Source organism: Erigeron canadensis, chromosome 7 (assembly GCF_010389155.1).
Source record: "Erigeron canadensis isolate Cc75 chromosome 7, C_canadensis_v1, whole genome shotgun sequence".
Taxonomy (NCBI): domain Eukaryota; kingdom Viridiplantae; phylum Streptophyta; class Magnoliopsida; order Asterales; family Asteraceae; genus Erigeron; species Erigeron canadensis.
The window spans coordinates 205,809-214,164 of NC_057767.1; the positions used below are offsets into that span (position 1 = coordinate 205,809).

Consider the following 8,356-nt stretch of genomic DNA (forward strand, 5'->3'; position numbering starts at 1 on the left):
TAACTATGTGTTTTCTGGATAATTTATCTTTGTTTTTTTTTTAAAATCCAATAGAACAGTATATTTTGGATTATTGTGATATATGTGATTATATGTCATTTTATTGATGTGATTACTAATTATTGTAGAAACTTTCAAAAAAATAGTTGTTAAACTGTACGAATATTGTCGTCTATTTGTTGTTTTTAGACGGAAATGATTGGCTTGGAATATATATTTATAACGATGCATTTGATTTTATCTAACAGAAAATAAGAGATTGATCTATTATGGAACAAGAGGATGAATATAAAGATTGCATACCCATCAACATGTACCTGGGTGAAAGGCGAAAAGACTTCAGTGTAGACATCGCTAAGTTTCATCGTATAACAAGGACAAGACTTCAAAATGACAGAACAAAAACTCTGAGTAAAGATGAGGTTGAACTGTATGACGTCCGTGTTGATGGAGATGACCGTTATAAAAACTTTGTTATACAATATTATATGAGGCGAGATAATCTTTTTTCAGTAGTGGTCGCAACAAGTAACGACGACGGAGCTACCTTTACAGCTCCTTTTGAAATGCATGAGAAAGAAGGTACTCCGGACCATATGAAATTGGTTATAAAGGGGTCCGAACACATACATTTCGGGTTTGGGTATGATAAAGACAATTGGGGTGCATACAACGGGTTATGCTATGAGAAAATACTAGAAGCGTATGACTATGTGATGAAAACTTTAGGTAATTCAGAACTCGATCCACATGAGCTTAAGAAACTCGAATTTAGTTGTCACATGATAATTCAAGTATTCAGTGAATCAGCCCGGAACTTATTTGTGGCCAAAGTTTATAACAGAGTTTTAAACGAGTCATTTGTGATTGAGAATATGTTTGGGCTGTTGGTTGCTCCCTACTCTGGGAGTGGGGTTCACATACAAAACAAGCAAGAAAATTGGAAGTTGTACTCCATTTAGTGAAGAACTGACAGATCTATTCAATCGGGGTAACCTCGAGCTTTTCACTAATGAAGATGAGTTAAATAAGTTGAATTTATCAGCTGAAGAGAGGAAATACGCTTACAGAATGGCATGCAATGGATGCTTACCATGAAAAGTCAACAACCTTGTGATTTGAAACTGGAGATTATGTCTTTAAATACCATACTAAAGAACTCAAGTGAAGGGGCAAAGTTAGAAAGCTTGGAGTTAGTTGTTGAGAAATTAGTTAGTGTTACAATATAGTGACTATCATTAAATCTATTAAATCTTATCTATATAATCAGTTATTTAGTTTTACCTATTATTATCTATATATTCTAAAGTTGTAAGATTGAAATCAATGCTAAGGGTTTAGAATTGTTAGAGCTTTTATGATTTACTTAGAAGCTATTATTTTACTGCTTTATTAGGATTAAGTGGAATGTGCTGCAGTTAATTGAGTTGTTATTATGTGTATATGTATTGATTGATGTATATAGAATTTAATTCGTGAATATATATATATATATATTTATGATGAATCAACAATTGATTGGAGATCGGTTTCGAGTGGGGTGTTTGGATTGTATCAGATGCCGGATTTTGTTTGTATACATTTGTTGTCGATATCTAGAGGAAAGATAACTACGGCCACTTTTAATGATCTTGGGAATTGGTTGATGTTTGGGTGTGCGAAACTTGGGCAGTTGCTTGTTTGGGAGTGGAAGTCGGAAAGTTATATTGAAGCAACAGGGTCATTATTTTGATGTTAATACCATTGTGTATTCGCCAGATTCCCAACTCTTGGCTACTGGTGCTGATGATAATAGAATTAAGGTTCGTTACTTTTTGAGATACACTGTCTACTCTTGATTAGAAGAGGGTGTTTATATCATTCTCTAGGGTTAATAGTTATATATACATTTCTGGTTATTTTTCATGTTGTCACACTTCATTGTTCAGGATTGCTTTTTTTAGTAGAGATCATATGATTATTGTGTATGCAAAATTGAAGTAATCAGAAGAAAGTAATATGCAAACAAGTTACAAAAAGTGATTTCTCTGTGTTACCCTAGAGAGAAAATGCAGTATTGAAAAAGAAGGTTGAGATATGATTATTCAAAAAGCTGTTTTGCGAATTGCAAAATCTTATTTGAAAGAGCAATCCTTAACACCCTTGAACATATGACTTGAAAATTTTGTAATTTGTTTGCTTGTTATAGGTATGGACTGTATCTTCGGGATTCTGTTTTGTGACATTCTCTGAGCATACAAATGCAGTTACTGCACTGCATTTTATGGCTAGCAACCACTGTTTACTAAGTGCATCCCTAGATGGAACTGTTCGTGCATGGGATCTGTTTCGTTATCGTAATTTTAGAACTTTCACCACCCCTTCTTCTAGACAGTTTGTTTCCTTAGCAGCGGATCAAAGTGGGGAAGTGATTTGTGCTGGAACGCTCGATTCATTTGAGGTATCAATCCCTAAATGTGATTTTTGACTATCCTTCTTTTGTGAGCTGTTTTGACTCAGCATTTTCTGTTCTCTTTAGATCTTTGTCTGGTCTATGAAGACTGGTCGATTGTTGGATGTTCTTAGTGGCATGAAGGTCCAGTTCATGGATTGATGTTCTCTCTACAACTGTAAGTTGTGGATCTTTACATGTTGTAAATATTTATGTGCTTGGATTTGCATTCGGGATTGTTCATATGATTAACACGACTTGAAGTTGTGGTAATAGTTGCTTTTCTTTTAATAAACATGTTCGGTTTTAATTATTTGTTATGTAACAGCATGATTAGTTGGGATAGAAGTTTTATACCAACTGCAGCAAAACTCTTTGTTTTTAGAGCAGCAAACTATCCAACTATCCTACTCCTAATTCCTAAGCTACACGATTGTCTTGTTATCCCAGGACTTCTGAAAAACCTCCCAATAATCCACCCTTACAAATATAGGAAGTGGGCCTAGAATCTGGGTGGAATTCCCCAAGGTCAAGGGCCTTGCCGATGGGCCACCAACCCCATTGGCAGCAAAACTTTATTTTTAAGGGTAAAATCAAGTATTATCCTCTTTTGAACATAATCGTGCTAATTCTATTTACTTTTGCTAACCATTCACTTCCTTCCATGTAAATACATTCTATTAGCTAATTTTATAAACTGTTCCATTTTTTCAAAAAAGTCCATTTCCATTATCATTTCAAATAATAATTCATTTCTTTACTTGCTTACTTTTTCTTTTCTCCTATTACAGGCAATTCTTGCTTCATCTTCATGGGACAAAACTGTTTGGTTGTGGGATGTGTTTGATGGAAAAGGTTCTGTAGAAGCATTTCCTCACACTCATGATGTTCTTAAAGTCGTTTATCGTCCAGATGGTAAGCAATTGGCTAGCACCACATTGGATGGTCAAATTCATTTCTGGGATCCAATTGGTGGCATGCTAATGTACACCATTGAGGGGCGTCGAGACATTTCCGGAGGACGCTTGATGACTAATCGTAGAACAGCAGCACTCTTCATCTGGCAAATTCTTTACAACTTTGGCTTATTCTGCTGATGGCAATTACATATTAGCTGGAGGAAGTAGTAGATACATCTGTATGTATGATGTTGCTGATCAGGTTAGTTTCTTCTTTCCTTTCCTTTTTCCTGAATTTTTGACTGATTCTGTTTGTGAAGCTATCACTTTTCTCTTAGATATTCAGAGTTGAGAATTTTGACCTGATTTCTTTTGAATTCGTTGATTGAGTTATATTCTATCACCAGCGGGGCCAAAACATAATCTTCTTAATGGAAATGGGTCAAATGAGTGGAATTTTGCTAATGGACATATCTTAATCTCTGAGAGGCTGAGACCTTATCTATTCAACATAAAGAACTACTCGTAACTTTATTATTCTAACAATAAAGTTCCGTTATCTTTTTACCAATAATCATTCATAAAATCAGATTTTATGTTTTTAGACCAAAAGAGGTAGGTGTAATCCTGTCCAACTTGTAAAGAAATATTTGACCTGTCTGTCACCTGACTCGTTACTTGATCGTCCTTTTGACCACCTCTGTGTTTGTCATATATCAAGGAACGAAATCTATCAATAAGTAGCAATCAATTTTAGATTAGATATTTATGCTACGAATATACTGGATATGAGGGGTGTCATCTTGTATTCTGTTGACTCGGAGGTGGACTAGTAAATATGTAGAGGTGGCAAAATAGATGGTTTGGTAGTTAGGTCTAAAGGTTGTTTTGGTACTGGCCAAAATATTGTTGGTGGGGTTGGGTCGACCTTAGGATGTAAATATGTAGTAAAAACAATTAGTGTATTGCTGATGATCAGAAGGCTTATGCATAAAAGAATACACCTTGGATGATTTTCGACTAGTTTGGCCATTTTTGTTTAGTTCTATTTTACGGGTTTGACCTTTTAGATGGGGCTTAATGACGTGCCTACTAGTATGCCAAAATAAGCTTATTGTTTAATACTTAGCAAATCCCTTGGATGATTTTCGACTAGTTTGGCCATTTTTGTTTTAGTTCTATTTTTCAGATTTACGGGTTTGACCTTGTATATGGGGCTGAATTGACATGCTACTAGTATGCCAAGAAAGCTTTAGTTTATACATAGCAAATCATATCTTTTATTTTTGATTTCATTTCTGTGATTGTTCATACAAATTGGTCAAATTCCGCCATTTCTTCATCGTTATTCAGATAGTAGACTATTTAAAATGTCATTTCTGTTGAATCTGCAGGTATTGCTGCGCAGATTTCAGATAACCCTCAATATGTCTTTGGATGGAGTTCTAGATGTTTTGAATTCCAAGAATGACTGATGCCGGTCCTTTGAATTTAATTGATGATTGTGATAGTGATATAGATGATGGATTGATAAACAAACACGAGTCAAGTCAAGTTATGATCTGCCAGGAGCGGTGGCTAACCGGGAAGGCCTATAGTTAGAACAAGTGCATAAGAATTGCACCTACGGCGAAGTTGGTCAGCTGCAACAACAGAAGGGGTTTTGGTTTACTCAATGGATGATAATTTATATTTGATCCCACAGATCTTGACATAGATGTTACGCCAGAGGTAAGAAAATTTGATTAATGTATCAGTTTATGAGTAAACGTTGCATTTTACACTGATTTGTTTAAACTAAACAGATTCTGGTTCCTAGTTACCTAGTTACCTTTCTAACACATTCATTCCTGTTCTACATTAGTCTCTTATCAAGAAGAATAGCCATTCTGATAGCTTTCTATTCTTTTAATTTTTGAAACAATGATAATTGTGTATTATTCAAACAACTGAACATCTGATCTTTCCAACTTCAGACAGAGACATGCAAAAACTACTTTCGACAGCCTATATATTGCAACTGATTATGTGGCCTGGCTGTTTAGTTTATGCCACTTTCAATCATACAAAGCCCTACAAAAAATAGTTTATTTGATGGTGATGGACTCCACTAATGATAATTTCACCTTTTTTGACGCACAGGCAGTTGATGCAGCGCTTGGTGAAGATCAACCAAGCAGAGCTTTAATCTAAGTTTACGCTTAAATGATGACGGTTTAATCAAAAGTGTATCATTGCTGTTCCCCTGTAGACATAAAGCCTGTAGTTGCGTCAGTCCCTTTCAAATATCTAATAGATTGATTCAGGCTTTTGCTGAGATTTTGAAAATGCCCCCGTTTGGAATTTATTTTCGATGGTGCAGGTATCATATGCATACTCCATACTAGAGAGGTTGTAAATTAATTGTGCCTAGGGATCGCAAATAAACCCGTACCCCTATGGGGAAATCCAAAACCCGATGTTTTGGGCCGAGTTCGGGCCGGGTATACGGGTGGTTAGGACCGGTATGGGGATGATATTAATTTTTTTGCGGGTCCGGGACGGGGACGGTTTTAGATGAAAACTCATATACCTGGCCCGTATACCCGAAACCGTCCGAACCGTTTACCGACCCCTTATATTACATTACATAATAAATATGATATATGTGTACGATTTGAAGTGTGTCTATTTGTTTTTTTTTCAAAAAAGAAGAATAGAAAATAAAAGGAAGACTTAATAAAAAGTGAGGGTTCATTTACTTATTTCTAATGTACTGTTGTTTATTCCTAAAACGGTTGATGTGCTCGATTCTAAATACAAACAATAAAATGTCCACCAAAATGAATGACAAAGAGTTGTAAGGGCCTGCTGGCCTGTGAGTCGCACACTCGCCGGATACACAACAGAAGAGATAGGATATAAAATAATAAAAATAATAACGGATCCCTGTTATACCGCGGGAAACCCGTTACCCGACAGTTAATTACTAAAGACGGGGGGGCGTTAAGTCTGGTCCAGGATTACTAAAACCGACCCATACCCGGCTCGTTGTAATCCAGAGGGGGGTGTGCAATGGGTCAAGATGGGTTGACCTGAATCATTTGTTGCTCTTTCTTTGAAAATATTTCAGTTAAGTTTTATTAAATATCATTACAGAAAATCTTTAGTAATAAACTACATATTCGAATCTAGTGATTAACGATCTACTTTGGGCAAATATAATCCCTTCTGTTTTCAGCTTCTGGTTTTTATATACCAACTAAATCAGATATAAAATGTTAACCGGTGTGTTGGGTAATAGGTCAGAATTAATACTTTTTGGTATGGGTCATAATGAACCGAGTTTAGGTGCATTGAAAAGCACTTGTTATCGGATGAATAAAATTATCTTTGGAGACTATCAACTTGTTCTATACTCCTATTAGCTATTATTTCTGTGACCAGTAAGAAGAAGAAAACACAACTTAAATTGACAAGTGAATGAGTTGAAAAAACAGTTTATTACATTACTATACTCTCTAGTTGGTTTCAGATTCGTTTGATATAAACTACAAAATATGTAATCACTTTGCTTTACAGGAGCGTGTCCAAATGCCATGGTCACTCGATTCAGCAAAAGCGCGGAATCTGCTCTTCTCTCAAATCATTGCAGAAGGCAATTACAAGGTACATCAAGATTTAGGTGACACATGTTCTTCGAATGAGTATATGCTTCGATATCTATGCTCCACAAGCTCCAAGCCATGATAACGTATCTACAATGTATGTTATAGTATTTGCAGGAAGCTTGCAAAGAGTTGGCTCATTACGTTTGAGATGTCAATTTGTTAGAAATGTGTGTAGGTTATAGGATATAATAGTAATTAAGGCAGGATTTTGTGGTTTTTCGTTTAAAACTACGCCATGGCCTATTTGTTACAAACATTCTTAGATCATCTCATATAAGGTTCTATGTTGTAAGCATTTTCCTATTTATCAGTTATCACAAAATTAACTCTTGCTGTGAATACATTGATTAAATTGAATGTGTTATTTAGTCTTTTAGATGTGATAGAGCTAATTATTATGTTTGAATTTTCTCTTTAATGAGAAATAATAGGGAAGCCTAAAATAAAAGTCCTAAAAAATTGACCTACGCATATATAGCTTACACCTCGCAAAATGATTTTAAGTGCAAATTCTTTTACCTGAATTCCTATATAGACCCTAATAGAAAGTCTTTAGTATTTACTGTATTTTTGAAACGGTATTATTCTATAAGGGTGTTTTGTCAAACAAGTTTTTGAAAAACAAAATTTATAAAACCAGGTCAAACCGGTATTTGAAATACGGTTTCAAATTTTGGGCTCGAAAACGGTATTTGAAATACCGGTTTCAGAAAAAGGACATTGAAACCGGTATTCAATCAATTACCGGTTTCAGACTTTGTACCATCTTTTGCAGAGCAACAGTTTAAACAGTGAGCATGCAGGCTGGGATTATGACTTGATGTGAACTACACACTGGTTTCCTATTACCGGGTTCACGTGGAAAAAGTACATCAAACCTTTATCATCAAAATTTGTTACAAATGCAATGACAGGGATATCCAATCAATTGTCTCCTAAATCTGTCAACATAATATTTCTAGAGAACTTAAGGAGGAGTAGCAGCAGGTAGAAGAGAAGCACAAACACCAAGTGGAATATTTCTACAATACGTACTTTGTATATCTGGCGATTCAAATCGAAATGACCTTGATGAACCATGGTTATGCCCTGCCCATAAATTTGTAATTACTTTATACTTTCAGCTTATTTGACTTTGCATGCTATGAAGTCACTCCATGAATGCAACTAGGTATTTAGTACTCGTATTGTTACCGAATGGGGACAAATGCAATAGGTAAGTATAATATTTTAGTATTTTACTACTATATATCTGATATTAGAGAGATACAAGTAAAATATTTAAAATACTACAAATTCAAATAAATTCCAACGAATATAAATAGTTTATCAAAATTTGTTACAAATGCCTAAAGCAATAGAATTATATATATAGT

The 8,356-nt window shown here is 35.0% G+C and overlaps 1 pseudogene; it reads left to right on the forward strand.

The window, feature by feature from the left end:
- Positions 1-269: 269 nt before the first annotated feature.
- On the forward strand, positions 270-7,117 carry LOC122607055 (annotated as a pseudogene).
- The last annotated feature ends 1,239 nt before the right edge of the window (positions 7,118-8,356 follow it).